We start from the raw sequence: 14,806 nt of genomic DNA, 5'->3' as shown, positions 1-14,806 counted from the left end.
ACTTTTCTGGATCTTATATTTCAACCGAGTCACCCCTTTACCCTGCTCATTCTCTCCTCATCTCCAGAATCAATCTGGTGAGCCTCCTCTGAACTGGAGAGGCGGTGATGTACTGGTAATGTCACTGAGCCAGCACTCTGAATGGTCTGGGGACATGGGCTTGAATCTCCCCATAGCAGCTGGTGAAACTTGGACTTCAAGAACAAGAAGATCTGGAGTCTAAGCAAGTCTAATGGTTACCAAGTGACCGTTGTCGATTGTCATAAAAACCCATCTGGTCCTTTAGGGAAGGAAATCTGCTGATGTTACCTGGTCTGACCTATTCTTGACTCCAGACACACAGCAGCGTGACTGTTAACAACTCTCCAAAATGAGCCAGCAGGCCACTATGATCAAGGAGCAATTAGGAATGGGTAATAACTACTGGGCCAACCAGTAGTACCCACATCTCATGAACAAATATTAAAAACTTCAGGTCCTGTGGTCTATGGCCTTTATGTGCATTCATTGCCCAATGTCAGACAGATAATGACCCTATGCTCTGACAATTCGTCACAACGCAGGCATTCTGCAACTTACCAGAGGTGAATGCGCGGTCCAGTTTGAGGGTGAGTGATCTGGAGAATTTCTCTCCAACCCATCTGGGAGTTAGAAACTGGTCCAAGAGACCTCTTTGCCGATCAGTGTAGCACCAACTGTTATAAAAACCAAGCACTTCAAGGAAACTCAAAATTAGATGGGTTGGAGAGAAATTCCCCAGATCACTCTCCCTCAGACTGGACTGAGACTTTTATCAGTTTTAGTGCATTCACCTGTGGTAAGTTGCAGAATGCCTGCGTTGTGACGAGTTGTCAGAGCATAGGGTCATTATCTGTCTGACATTGGTCAATGAATGCACATAAACGCCATAGACCACAGGACCAGAGGTCGGCCATTTAGCACAACGAGTCTGCTGTCAGCAGGAACAATGGTGATTCCTTCAGCCCCTTGTGTGGCACCTGTCAACCTGCCTGCTTTACCACCTTCCCCCATCCCCTTCAAAAGTGTCCTGAGGTTTGACTCTTGCCTGCAATGCCTTTAGCCACAAGCCCTGCCTCCACCTCCCCTACCGCTCTGCCCCCTTTCTAGGAGGCATTTGCTTCCCTCATGCTCAGAATGGAGGGTATTTTCAGAAGGTAGGCACGATACAAGCAAAGCACAGCCAGAGCATCCCAGTATTGGACAGCGCAAAGTGGGCCGTTGAACCCATCATGCTAATACCAGCTCCCTGGAGATGCTATCCAATCAGACCACCTCTTCCCTGTGGCCCTGAAAAATGTTCTTTATCTGTTATTCAAAACTTATTCCTGAACCTGCCTCAATCACCTACAGATAAATTCACTTGAGATAGCAACAGCTCACTTGGTAAAATAATCGACATGGAGTCATAGAATGCTCACAGCACAGAAGGAGGCCAATGTACCCACCATGCCAGCTCTCCACATGAGCAATGAAAGAGCAACATTGCCCTGCTCTCCTGCCTTCTCCCTGCATTTCGTTGTCCCTGTTCAGATGAAGATTCAGTTCTTGTATTAAAATCCATTATTGAATCTGTTTCTGCCACCCTTCGAAGCAGTGCATTCCTAATTCTAACCAATCCGTGTAACCCAGATTCTCCACATTCTGCTACTGCTTCTTTTGTCAAATGTCTTAAATTGGTGCCCTCGCTCTCCCTTTCAATCTTACACCAATGGGCACTGCCTCTCTCCATCTGCTCTTGTACGGATCCCTCACGATTTTGAATACATTTGTCAAATACCTCTTGAACCTTCTCATTTCCATGGAAACCAGTCCTAACTTCTCTGATTTATCATGAAGCCCCCCAATGCCTAGGGCCAGTCATTCTGAATATCCTCTGCTCTTTATCTTTCGAAAATGGAGTACCCAGAGCTGGATATAATACCCAGAGCAGGGTGCATCCTGGTCTATTGAAAGATTTGGTGAAACTTCCTTCCTTTTTGTCCTCTATCTTTTTCCTTATAAAGTCCTGGAATTTTGGCCTACCCTCTCACCTTCGTTGATTTGAGCACAAATTCCCACAATTCCTTCATCTTCCCTAGAACTGTATTCTTTACTTTATGCTGCCTCACTTCCTTCTAGGAGAAAGTGAGGACTGCAGATCAGAGTCGAGAGTGTAGTGCTAGAAAAGCACAGCAGGTCAGACAGCATCTGAGGAACAGGAGAATTGACATTTCAGACTTATGCCTGACCTGCTGTGCTTTTCCAGCACTACACTCTTGACTCACTTCCTTCTTCCTCCCAATACATTTCTCTGCATTCGATTTTATCTGCCAATGTCCGTTTATCTCTGTCACCAGCCTGTCTCAGTCCTCTTGAAGTCTTTCATCATCCTCCGTGCAGTTCATAATACTCACACACATTAATTCCCTTTTGAATCATAGAATCCCTACAGTGTGTAGGCAAGTCATTCAGCCCATTGAGTCCACAATGAAGAGCATCCCATTCAGACCCACCCCTACCCTACCCCTATAACTCTAGAGTCCCCGTGGCTAACTCACCTCGCCAGCCCATCTCTGGACACTGTGGGTAATTTGGCAAGGCCAACCCACCTAACCTGTACATCTTCGGACAAAACCCCACCCAGGCATGCGGGAGAATGTGCAAACTCCGCACAGACAGTCGCACAAGGATGGACTTAAACCGTGGCCCCTGGGGGTGTGAGGCAGCTCTGTTGAGCACTGACCCACCTTGCGGCCGTAGTTCCGGTCCCATTGAAATTTTTAACTTTGCAAAAATCTCCTTTTGAAGACTTTCAAACATTGTTTTATTTTCAGAAAGAAAATTCTTTTGTGATATGACTGGGTAAACATTCTACTTTGCAAGGTGTTAGTGGTTTCCTCTTCCTGGGTGAGGTCAGAGAATGATGGCTTACATTCAAGACAAAACAAAATATTTTACAATTATACATCCCAATTTTAGTCGAGTCTACCAGGGGAAAAAGCACCGACCTTCAGCAGCTGGTTTGCAGCACAAAGTGTCACCAACGGCATGGGTTCAATTCCTACACTGGGTGACGTTGCCATGAATGACTCTCCTTCTCAACATCTACCCTCACCTGAAACACGGTGGCCCTCAGGCTAAACCACCACCAGTCGTCTCTGTCTAATGAGATGTGATCTGGTAAGACTCTGGTTTAGATCCCAGTTGGAGTACTGTGAGCAGCTCTGGACACCATACCTTAGGAGGGACATACTGGTCTTGGAGGGATTACAGTAAAGCATTACAAGAATGAAACCTGGACTTCAGGAGTTAAGTTACGAGGAGAAGTTACACAAATTGGGCCTGTTTTCTGTCAAAGTTAGAAGGTGAAGGGGTGATTGGACAATATTAACAGGAAAAGACAGGATAAATAAAGATAAACTGGTTGGGGATTCTAGAACTGAGTGGTATTGTCTGAGAATTAGATTATAGAACATAGAAGAATACAGCGCAGTACAGGCCCTTTGGCCCTCGATGTTGCGCCGATCCAAGCCCACCTAACCTATACTAACCCACTATCCTCCATATACCTATCCAATGCCCGCTTAAATGCCCATAAAGAGGAAGAGTCCACCACTGCTACTGGCAGGGCATTCCATGAACTTACGACTCGCTGAGTGAAGAACCTACCCCTAACTTCAGTCCTATATCTACCCCCCCTTAATTTAAAGCTATGCCCCCTTGTAATACCCGACTCCATACGCGGGAAAAGGTTCACACTGTCAACCCTATCTAACCCCCTAATCATCTTGTACACCTCAATCAAGTCACCCCTAAACCTTCTTTTCTCTAATGAAAACAGCCCCAAGTGTCTCAGCCTTTCCTCATACGATCTTCCTTCCATACCAGGCAACATCCTGGTAAACCTCCTCTGCACCCGTTCCAGTGCCTCCACATCCTTCCTATAGTATGGCGACCAAAACTGCACACAATATTCCAGATGCGGCCGTACCAGAGTCTCATACAACTGCATCATGACCTCAGGACTCCGGAACTCAATTCCTCTACCAATAAAAGCCAGTACGCCATATGCCTTCCTCACCACACTATTTACCTGGGTGGCAACTTTCAGAGATCTGTGTACATGGACACCAAGATCCCTCTGCTCATCCACACTACCAAGTATCCGACCATTAGCCCAGTACCCCATCTTTTTGTTATTCTTCCCAAAGTGAATCACCTCACACTTAGCTACATTGAATTCCATTTGCCACCTTTCTGCCCAGCTCTGCAGCTTCTCTATATCCTGCTGTAACCTGCCACATCCTTCCTCACTGTCAACAACTCCTCCGACTTTCGTATCATCCGCAAACTTGCTCACCCAACCTTCTAACCCCTCTTCCAGGTCATTTATAAAAATGACAAACAGCAATGGTCCCAAAGCAGATCCTTGCGGAACACCGCTAGTGACGGCACTCCATGAAGAAACTTTGCCATCAACTACTACCCTCTGTCTTCTTCCATCCAGCCAATTCCTAATCCAAACCTCCAACTCACCCTCAATGCCATATCTCCATATTTTCTGCAGTAGCCTACCATGGGGAACCTTATCAAACGCCTTACTAAAATCCATTTATACCACATCTACCGCTTTCCCCTCATCAACCTCCTTCGTCACCTTTTCAAAGAATTCAATAAGGTTTGTGAGGCACGACCTGCCCTTCACAAAACCATGCTGACTATCCTTGATCACATTATTCCTATCCAGATGTGCATAAATCCTATCCCTTACAATTCTCTCTAAGACTTTGCCCACAACAGAAGTGAGACTCACCGGCCTATAGTTACTAGGGTTATCCCTACTCCCCTTTTTGAACAAGGGAACCACATTTGCTATCCTCCAGTCTTCTGGCACTACTCCTGTAGACAAAGAGGACATAAAAATCAAGGCCAATGGCTCTGCAATCTCCTCCCTTGCTTCCCAGAGAATCCTAGGATAAATGCCATCAGGCCCAGGGGACTTATCTGTTTTCACCTTTTCCAGGATTTCCAACACCTCTTCTCTACATACCTCAAAGCCATCCATTCTACTTATTTGTGACTCAGTATTCACATCGACGACAATGCCCTGTTCCTGAGTAAATACTGAAGAAAAGTATTCATTCAGTGTCTCCCCAATCTCTTCCGCCTCCACATGCAACTTCCCACTACTATCCTTGACTGGACCTATTCCTACCCTAGTCATTCTTTTATTCCTAACATACCTATAGAAAGCCTTAGGGTTTTCCCTAATCCTACCGACTAAGGACCTTTCATGTCCCCTCCTTGCTGCTCTTAGCTCTCTCTTCAGGTCCTTTCTGGCTACCCTATAACTCTCAATCGCCCCAATTGAACCTTCACGTCTCATCTTGAGATAGGCCGCCCTCTTCCATTTAACAAGGGATTCCAATTCCTTATTAAACCACGGCTCCCTCGCACGACCCTTTCCTCCCTGCCTGACAGGTACATAATTATCAAGGACACTCAATAGTTGCTCCTTGAACAAGCTCCACATATCATTTACACTCTTGCCTTGGAGTCTACTTTTCCAAGCCACACATCCTAAGTCATGCCTCACCGCATCATAATTTCCCTGACCCCAGCTATAACTCTTGCCCTGTAGTACACACTTATCCCTCTCCATCACGAGAGTAAAAATCACCGAATTATGGTCACTATCCCCAAAGTGCTCACCTACCTCTAATTCTAACACCTGGCCTGGTTCGTTACCCAGAACCAAATCCAGTATGGCCTCACCTCTTGTTGGCCTGTCTACATATTGTGTCAGGAAACTCTCCTGCACACATTGAACAAACATTGACCCATCTAACGAACTTGAGCTATAGCTTTCCCAATCAATATCAGGAAAGTTAAAGTCCCCCATAACAACCACCCTATTACTGTCACTCATCTCCTGAATCACCTTCCCTATCCTTTCTTCAATGATTCTAGGACTATTAGGAGGCCTGTAAAAGACTCCTAACAGGGTGACCTCACCTTTCCTATTCCTAACCTCAGCCCAAACTACCTCAGATGGCAAGTCCTCATCCATCGTCCTTTCCACCACTGTAATACTATCTTTGACAAGCAATGCCACACCTCCCCCTCTTTTACCCCCACCTCTGACCCTACTAAAACATTTAAATCCTGGAACCTGCAACAGCCAATCCTGTCCCTGTTCTAGCCATGTCTCTGTAATAGCCACAACATCGAAGTCCCAGGTACCAACCCACGCTGCAAGTTCACCTACCTTATTTCGTATACTTCTTGCATTGAAGTATACACACTTCAAGCCACTTTCCTGTTTACAGGCACCCTCCTTTGAAATTGATGCCATGTTCCTAACCTCCCTACACTCCAGGCCCTGCACCCTGAAGCTACAATCTGGGTTTCCATGCCCCTGCAGAGTTAGTTTAAACCCCCCCCAAGAGCACTAGCAAACCTCCCCCCAAGGATACTGGGTGCCCCTCAGGTTCAGGTGTAGACCATCCTGTTTATAGAGGTCCCACCGTCCCCAGAAAGAACCCCAGTTATCCAAAAACCGGAATCCCTCCCTCCTGCACCATCCCTGTAGCCACGCATTTAAGTGTTCTCTTTCCCTATTCCTCTAATCTCTATCACGTGGCACGGGTAACAAACCAGAGACAACAACTCTGTTCGTTCTAACTCTGAGCTTCCAACCTAGCTCCCTGAAAGCCTGTCTAACATCCTCGGCAGTCCTCCTACCTATGTCGTTGGTGCCAATATGGACCACGACTTCGGGCTGCTCCCCCTCCCCCTCCAGGACCCGGAAAACACGATCAGAGACATCACGTACCCTTGCACCTGGGAGGCAACATACCAAACGTGAGTCTCTCTCGTTCCCACAAAACCGCCTATCTGTGCCCGAACTATCGAGTCCCCAAGTACTACTGCTCTGCTCTTCTTCACCCTTCCCTTCAGAGTAACGGGGACAGGCTCCGTGCCAGAGACCTGAGCCCCGTTACCTACCCCTGGTAAGTCATCCCCCCCACAAGTATCCAAAACGGTATACTTGTTCTTGAGGGGAACGGCCGCAGGGGGTCCCTGCACTGGCTGCTTCCTCCCAGTCCCCCTCACTGTCACCCATCTATCTGCCATCTTTGGAGTTACTACTTCCCTATAACTCTGATCTATGACCCCCTCTGCCTCCCGAATGATCCGAAGTTCATCCAACTCCAGCTCCAGTTCCCTAACACGGTCTTGGAGGAGCTGGAGATGGGTGCACTTCCTGCAAGTGTAATCGGCAGGGACGTCCATGGCAATCCTCACCTCATACATGTTGCAGGAGGAACATTGCACTGCCTTCACTGCCATCCCTCTAAAGCTAACTTTTATTTTAAAAAAAACTGGGTCTAAAGAATACAACAAGCAAAATTCAGCACTTACCTACTTACCACAACAGATGTTATTATTAGGTTAGAGGAGGAGGGCGGGTGGGAGGCACTACCCGTGTAGTGCCTCGGGTTCCTCTCCTTCGCGCTTTTAAAGGGGGAAAAAACCTACCCAGGTAAGCTTACACTAACTGCTTCCGGGTCTCGGCTGCCCCTCTGGTCGTCGTCACTTCCCCCTGGTGCTCCCGCTCTTTCTGTGAAGAGAGAGTGAAAGAGAAAAAAAAACACCGCTGCCCGCTACCGGTAAGTACTTTTAAAACCAAACGGTCTTACCTTCGCTACTGCTCGCACTGGAAATGACCGACGGCTTCGAATCACTACAGTGTGGAAACAGGCTATTTGGTCCAACTAGTCCACACCAACCTTCTGAAGAGTAGCCCACCCAGACTCATTCCCTTACATTTACCCCTGACTAATGCACCTAACACTACGGGCAATTTAGCATGGCCAATCCACCTGACCTGCACATCTTCAGATTGTGGGAGGAAACCAGTGCACCCGGAGGGGACCGGCGCAGACATGGGGAGAATGTGCAAACTCCATACAGTCACCCAAGGCAGGTCCCTGGCACTGTGAGGCAGCAGTGCTAACCACTGAGCCACAATTAAGCCCAGACCATTCAGGAGAGATGTTAGGAAGCATTTCTACAGGCTATTCTGCCCACCGAGTCCACAACAAAATGCATCCTACCCAGGGTGGTAGAGGTTTGGAACTCTCTTCCACAAATGGCACTGGATACCAAATCATTTGTTAATTTGAATTAGATTTTTTTTAGTTAAGCAAAGGTATAGCGGGACATGGGTCAAAGGATATGAAGTTAGGCCAAAGGTCAGCCTTGATCTCATAGAACTATGGAACAGGCTCAATGGGCTGAATGGCCTTGTCCTGCTCCTATATTCCTATATCTCCTCAACAAGGTGGAAAAATGCCCAGGTTGGTCTGGTACACATAAGAAAAATTCAAACCAGCAGATCATAGCCCCATCAGTCTGCTCTCGATCAACAAAGTGATGGATGCTGTTGTCAACATGGTCATCTAGTGACACACACACAGCAATGAAATGCTCCCCACTGGTCCCTCCAGGATCACTCAGCTCCTGACCTCAGCTTGGCCACATTCCTGCATATTCTGCCTTTCACAACCTCAGGGTATCCCTAAAGCAGCTGCCCATTTGTACTCTGCAAGATTCGATGACTAGTGCAGTCTCAGTGGGCTGAATGGACGTCTCTGGGCTATAAATGTCTATGAGTCAGTGGCAGTGGATGGCCATTGGTGGACTGCAGGCCGGTCCCTGAAGAAGAGGGGCCGTGGATTCTGGACAAATATACGTCCGGTATCTCACTGGAGCCAGGAGAGTGAGGGAAAGTGGGGCATGGATGATCGAGTGAGATCGATAGGAAAAATCGGGAGTGGAAAAGCCAGGTGGGTGAATGGTTGGCTGACAGACGGGGGGGGGGGGGGGGGGGGGGGGGGGGAGTAGGGTTAATTGAGGTCCTCTCAAGGGTACAAAATGCCCACATAAGGTGCAAACCCTTGCCCAGCAAACAGTAATGCAACCATTGAGTGTAAACTATGTGTAACTACCACATGGACTGCAGTGCTGTCATGGGGCAGTTAACATGGACAATAAGTACTGGCCCAAACAGTGACACCCATATCCAGTGAATGAACAAAAATATATTTCCAACATCTGCAGTATTTTGTCTTCTGTGTTTTAGTGTTTGATACCTCTTGTTGTTAAGGCACAGCCCTCATTGGAGTGTGTGACTCCACTCTCCTCCCTTAAAGGGATTTTATCTCTTTCTCCCAGTTACGACAACACTCAGCATGTACATGGTGCTTGCAGTGGAGTCAATCATCCTGAAATGATCAATTAGGATTTGACACTGAGCCACCTAAGGACATATAAGCAGAGGCGAGTGGAAACTTTAAAGAGAGGTAGGGTTTGCAAAAGAGAGCAAGAGCTTCGGGAGGTGGTCACAGAGTCCTGCACAGAGGAAACTGAAGGCAAAGTTACAGTGGGTGAAACTGAATGGGTGCAGCTCTCACAGTGGTTGTCGAGGTGGACGAGGTGACAGAGCTGGGGGTGGGTGGGGCAGGGTGCGGAGGCAATTGCACCCACACACAAGTTAAAGTTGAAGCTTTACCACCTCTTGGGTGAACGGGGTTGGTGGATTTGGCAGCAGAGCGTTGAATGAGCTCTTGTTGAGGGGGAGCATAGGACAGGAGGCTGACCAGTGGGCTCACTGGTGCCTGTCCTCAAAGTCTGTCCAGCATCCATAAGGCACAAGTCAGGAGTGTGATGGAATACTCCCCACTTGCCTGGGTGGGGGCCGCTCCAACAAGACTCAAGAAGCTTGACACCATCTAGGCCAAAGCAGCCCACTTGATTGGCACCACATTCACAAACATTCACTCAGTCCTCCACTGAAGCTCACTAGCAGCAGTATGTACTATCTACAATCTACCCTCAGCTGGGGGGCACAGTGGGTAATATTTAGCACTGCTGCCTCACAGTGCCAGGGATTTGATTCCAGCCTCAGGTGACTGTCTACACAGCTTACACATTCTCCCTGTGTCTGTGTAGGTTTCCTCTGGGTGCTCAGGTTTGCTCCCATAATCCAAAGATGTGCAGATTGGGGTGGATTGGCCATGCTAAATGGGCAATAGTGTCCAGGGATGTGCAGACTAAGTGGATTGGCCACTCACCATCCTGAGTCGGAAATATATCGCTGTTCCTTCGCTGTCACTGGATGTTACCTGGCTAGAGAGTTTCAGTGATGAAGAGGGACTGGACAGACTGGGGTTATTTTCCTTAGAGCAGAGGAAACTGAGGGGGGAACATGATTGTGATTGATAAAACTATGAGGGGCATAGACAGGGTAGACAGGAAGGAATGGTTTCCACTTTTTGGAGGGATCCATGCCTGGGTGCATTGATTTAAGCTCAGGGGCAGGGGTTTGAGAGGAGACATGAGGAAGTATATTTTCACTCAGAGGGTGGTGAGAATCTCAAACTCACTGCCTGTAAGTGTGGAAGGGGCAGAAACTCTCATGACATCGAAGAAGTATTTAGATGTGCACTTGTAATGGCAAGATCATGGGCCCGGTGCTGGGAAATGGGATTAGAATAGTTAGGGGGTTGGATTTGATCGAGTGCAGAATCGATGGGTTGAAGGGCCATTTTCTGTGCTCTAGATTTCTCAGACTCTGGCCTTGACTCTCTGTCCACAAACTCTCACCAGGCCGGTTGGGCATTTTCTAGGATATTTAGTTTCTTTCACCGGAGGATTTCCAGCATCCGCACTGGTTCAGTTTGGTATCTGATTGGTACCCACCAGGCTGTTTACCTTATTTGCTGTTTCTAGGACCTCGTTATGTGACGGCACAGGACTCTGCCTTACCAAGACAGGACAAGAGTTTTTGCATTTCAAATAGATTCATAGAAACATGTAACGAAACAGCATCTATGTAGACATTCAGCTACTTTGCCTTTCGTAGAGCCTTGAACATACCTATATCATTTTTGGTTATTCATTCATGGGATGAGGGTGTCACTGCTGAAAAATGTGGTGCTGGAAAAACACAGCAGGCCAGGCAGCATCCGAGGAGCAGGAGAATCGACATTTCGGGCATAAGCCCTTCTTCAGGAATGAGGCTGGTGTGCCAAGCGGGCTCAGATAAAAGCCAGAGGGGAGGGAATTTGGGGGAGGGGTGCTGGGAATACGATCGGTGGAAGGAGGTGAGGGTGAGGGTGATAGGCTGGACAGGGGGTGGGGGCGGATAGGTCGGGAAGAAGATTGCAGGTCAAGAGGGCGGTGCTGAATCCGAGGGTTGGGACTGAGATAAGCTGGGGGGAGGGGAAATGAGGAAGCTGGAGAAATCTACATTCATCCCTTGTGGTTGGAGGGTTCCTAGGCGGAAGATGAGGTGCTCTTCCTCCAAGCGTCGTGTGGCCAGGGTCTGGCGATGGAGGAGGCCAAGGACCTGCATGTCCTTGGCGGAGTGGAAGGGGGAGTTAAAGTGTTCAGCCACGGGACGGTTGGTTGGTTGGTGCAGGTGGCCCAGAGGTGTTCTCTGAAACTTTCCGCAAGTAGGCGGCCTGTCTCCCCAAAGTATAGGAGACCACTCGGATGCAGCGGATGCAGTAAATGATGTGTGTGGAGGTGCAGGTGAATTTGCGACAGAGTCACTGGCTAGGCCAGCATTTAGTGCCCATCCCTAACTGTCCAGAGAGTCAACTACATTGCTGTGGGTTTGGAGTCACATGTAGACCAGACCAGGTAAGGATGGCAGATTCCTTTCTTAAAGGACATTAGTGAACCAGGTGGGTTTTTCTGGCAGTGGATTTCGACAATGGTTTTATGGTCATCAACTGACTCTTAATTCTAGACATTTATTGAATTAAAAATTCCATCACCTGCCGTGATCGGATTTGAACGCACGCCCCTGGAACATGACCTGGGTGTCTGGATTTACAATCTAGCAATAACACCACTAGACCATTGCGTCCCCCATTAGCCCCATTCTCCAGCTCATTCCCTCTCGCCACATAATTCATTCCTTTTCCAGTTTTTATCTATTTATCTTTTGAAAGTCACTGTTACATCCTCACAGATGGTGTTTTCAAGATCTCAATAGCTCCTTGCATTGACAAAAAAGATCAGAAATTTTCTTCCTGGAATTTTAGCTAATTACCTTAAACTGGTTTCTACTGGTGACCTAGTACTCTGCCACAGGGACCACTCTCTCACCCATTCTCTTTGTCAAAATGCACCATAAGTTTAGACATCACTATTAAACCTCCAGTTAACTCTCTCTGCTCTTGAGGAGAATGATCACTGTGTCTTCAGACAGTGAAAGTCCCTCATCCCAACTGGTATTATGCTGGTGCCTGGCCTCTCCAACATCCTGCCTAAAGTGCAGTGTTTAGAATGTGGATACCATCCTCCAGCAGGTTGACCTTGTGTTGCGTTTATGAGGGGTATGACACGAAGAGAGCATTGATAAGCAATGCAGGGTTTGCACTATAATAGCTTTCACCCACATTCTGGTCCATACACACTCCCCACTGAAGCAGAGCATCCAATCAGCAAAGGTAGCTCGCATGCTCCCCCTTGTGGTCACTCAGGAAGATGCATTATCTGAAACTCTGCTCTTGTTCTCGCAGTGAGACTGATGTCGGAATTGGGAAGTGGGGGCAGAAGAGAAACCAGATACAGCCAGGGAGGTATTCAGGCAGGCAAGAATCTGAAGGACTGGACAGTGAGAAACTTATATAGCACAGAGATTGAGGAATCTATTTGATACAGAAGCAGTTTGGAATCTACAAGCAGATGCAACATTCACAGAATCAATTTTTAAAATTAATTCACAGGGTGGGGGTGTCACTAGCTAGGCAGCATTTATTGTCCATCCCTAATTACCCAGAAGGCAATTAAGATTCAGCCACAGAGTCATTTGCAGGTAAGGATGGCAGATTTCCTTCTGTAAAGGATATTAGTGAACCAGGTGGGTTTTTCCTCACAATCAGCAATGAATTCAAGGTCATCATTAGACTCTTACCTCCAGATGTTTATTGAATTTGACTTCCACCATCTGTCATGGCAGGATTCGAACCTGGGTCCCCAGGACATTACCTGGGTCTCTGAGCTAATAGTCCATTAACAATACCACTTGGCCATCATTTTTCTGGAAGAGTCCTGTCAGCCCACCAAGACCTTGGACAACATTCACTCTTGGGCTGATAAGTAGCAGCAACATTGCTATACAGAAGTGCCAAGGCAAAGGTTATTTCCAATGGGAGAAAATGTAATCACTTTCCCTTGAGGTTCAACCATTACCATTACCATCTACATCCTGGAATTACCATTGACCAGAAACATATCTGGACCAGCCACATAATTACCCAGGCTATAAGCTTATGTCAGACTGCTTGGAATTATTTGGTGAGTAACTCATCTGCTGATTTCCCAAAGCCTGTCCACCATCTACAGACCAAAGGCTGAGGGATGACGTTATAGCGACTTATAAAATCACGAGGGGTATGGATAGGGTCAATAGACAAGGTCTTTTCCCTGGGTTGGGGAGTCCAGAATTAAAGGGCACAGGTTTAGGGTGGGAGTGGCAAGTTTTAAAAGGGATCTAAGGAGCAACGTTTTCATGCAGAGGGTGGAATGAGCTGCTAAAGGAAGTGGTGGAGGCTGGTATAATTACAACATTTAAAAGGCGTCTGGATGGGTATATAAGTAGGAAGTGATATGAGCCAAACGCTGGCGAATGGGACTAGATTAATTTAGGATACCTGGTCGGCATGGACGAGTTGGATCGAAGAGTCTGCTTCCTTGCTGTATATCTCTCTGACTCTATGGCTCTAAGTCTGTACTGCTAAAAATATTCAATGACCTGCACAAGTGGCTTCCATTCCTAGTCCATTGCAAGTTGGTTTGTGCACAAGTCAGAAACCAATGCAGGATCAAACAAAATAGTGATTCGTAATTACAGGAAACGTTTATACAGGTAGTTCTCGTATAACGCCATAGTTTGGTAGCTGTGCGATCTCACTTTGGAGGAAAATCATGCAATTCCCCAGCTCTATTTAAACTAATGGGGCCAGAATCCATGTTATAGCCAATACAGGTTAGGAAAGTTCGTGTTCTACGAATATTGGTCTAAATTCGGCAAACGTGTTATAGCCAATTCGTGTTGTAGAAACACGTGCTATGGGAGAACTACCTGTACATCAGATATTAAAACTTACACCCCTGTGTGGGATCACATTTGTAAGTACAACCATTCATATATCAGAGATTCGCTAATCAGGGATTCCTGTGTACGATATAAGTAAAATCAGAAATATGTGTGCTTCAAAGACTTTTTCATCACATCAATTACAGAGGGAATCAAGAATCTACAGGGTAAAGACATAAGTGGAAATCTGCAAGTTACATGCACAGTGAGGAACTTGCAGGAATCAGGGAGTTCTTGTTCAAGCTCCTCATCATAATGCATCATAAACAGTTAAATCCCATTGTGTCTGAGGTGTCCTGCAGCTGGTACTCTTCTGCCTCCAAGATGTTTCCAGCAAGAAGTCTCTGTTTCCAGGAATATCTCTTCACTTGCGCACTTCTGAGTCGGAACATTGTCGATTCATGTTCCGAACCCGAGCACATAGTGGACGATGATGCACCAGTCCAACACTGAGGGAATGTTGCACTGTCATAGGTTGACCTTTCAACTATTAAACCCAAGGTTGCATCCATGCTCTCAGATAACAACCAGATTTTCAAAAGTGAAAACCAGGAACCCCTGAGGATATGCTTTATCCAGGGGTGGCACAGTGGCTCAGTGGTTAGCACCAGGGTCCCAGGTTCAATT

The sequence above is a fragment of the Chiloscyllium plagiosum genome, unplaced genomic scaffold (genome assembly GCF_037043375.1).
Source record: "Chiloscyllium plagiosum isolate Xiang-an unplaced genomic scaffold, Cpla_swu_hap1 HiC_scaffold_12, whole genome shotgun sequence".
Classification (NCBI taxonomy): domain Eukaryota; kingdom Metazoa; phylum Chordata; class Chondrichthyes; order Orectolobiformes; family Hemiscylliidae; genus Chiloscyllium; species Chiloscyllium plagiosum.
This window is presented reverse-complemented; position numbering follows the sequence as displayed.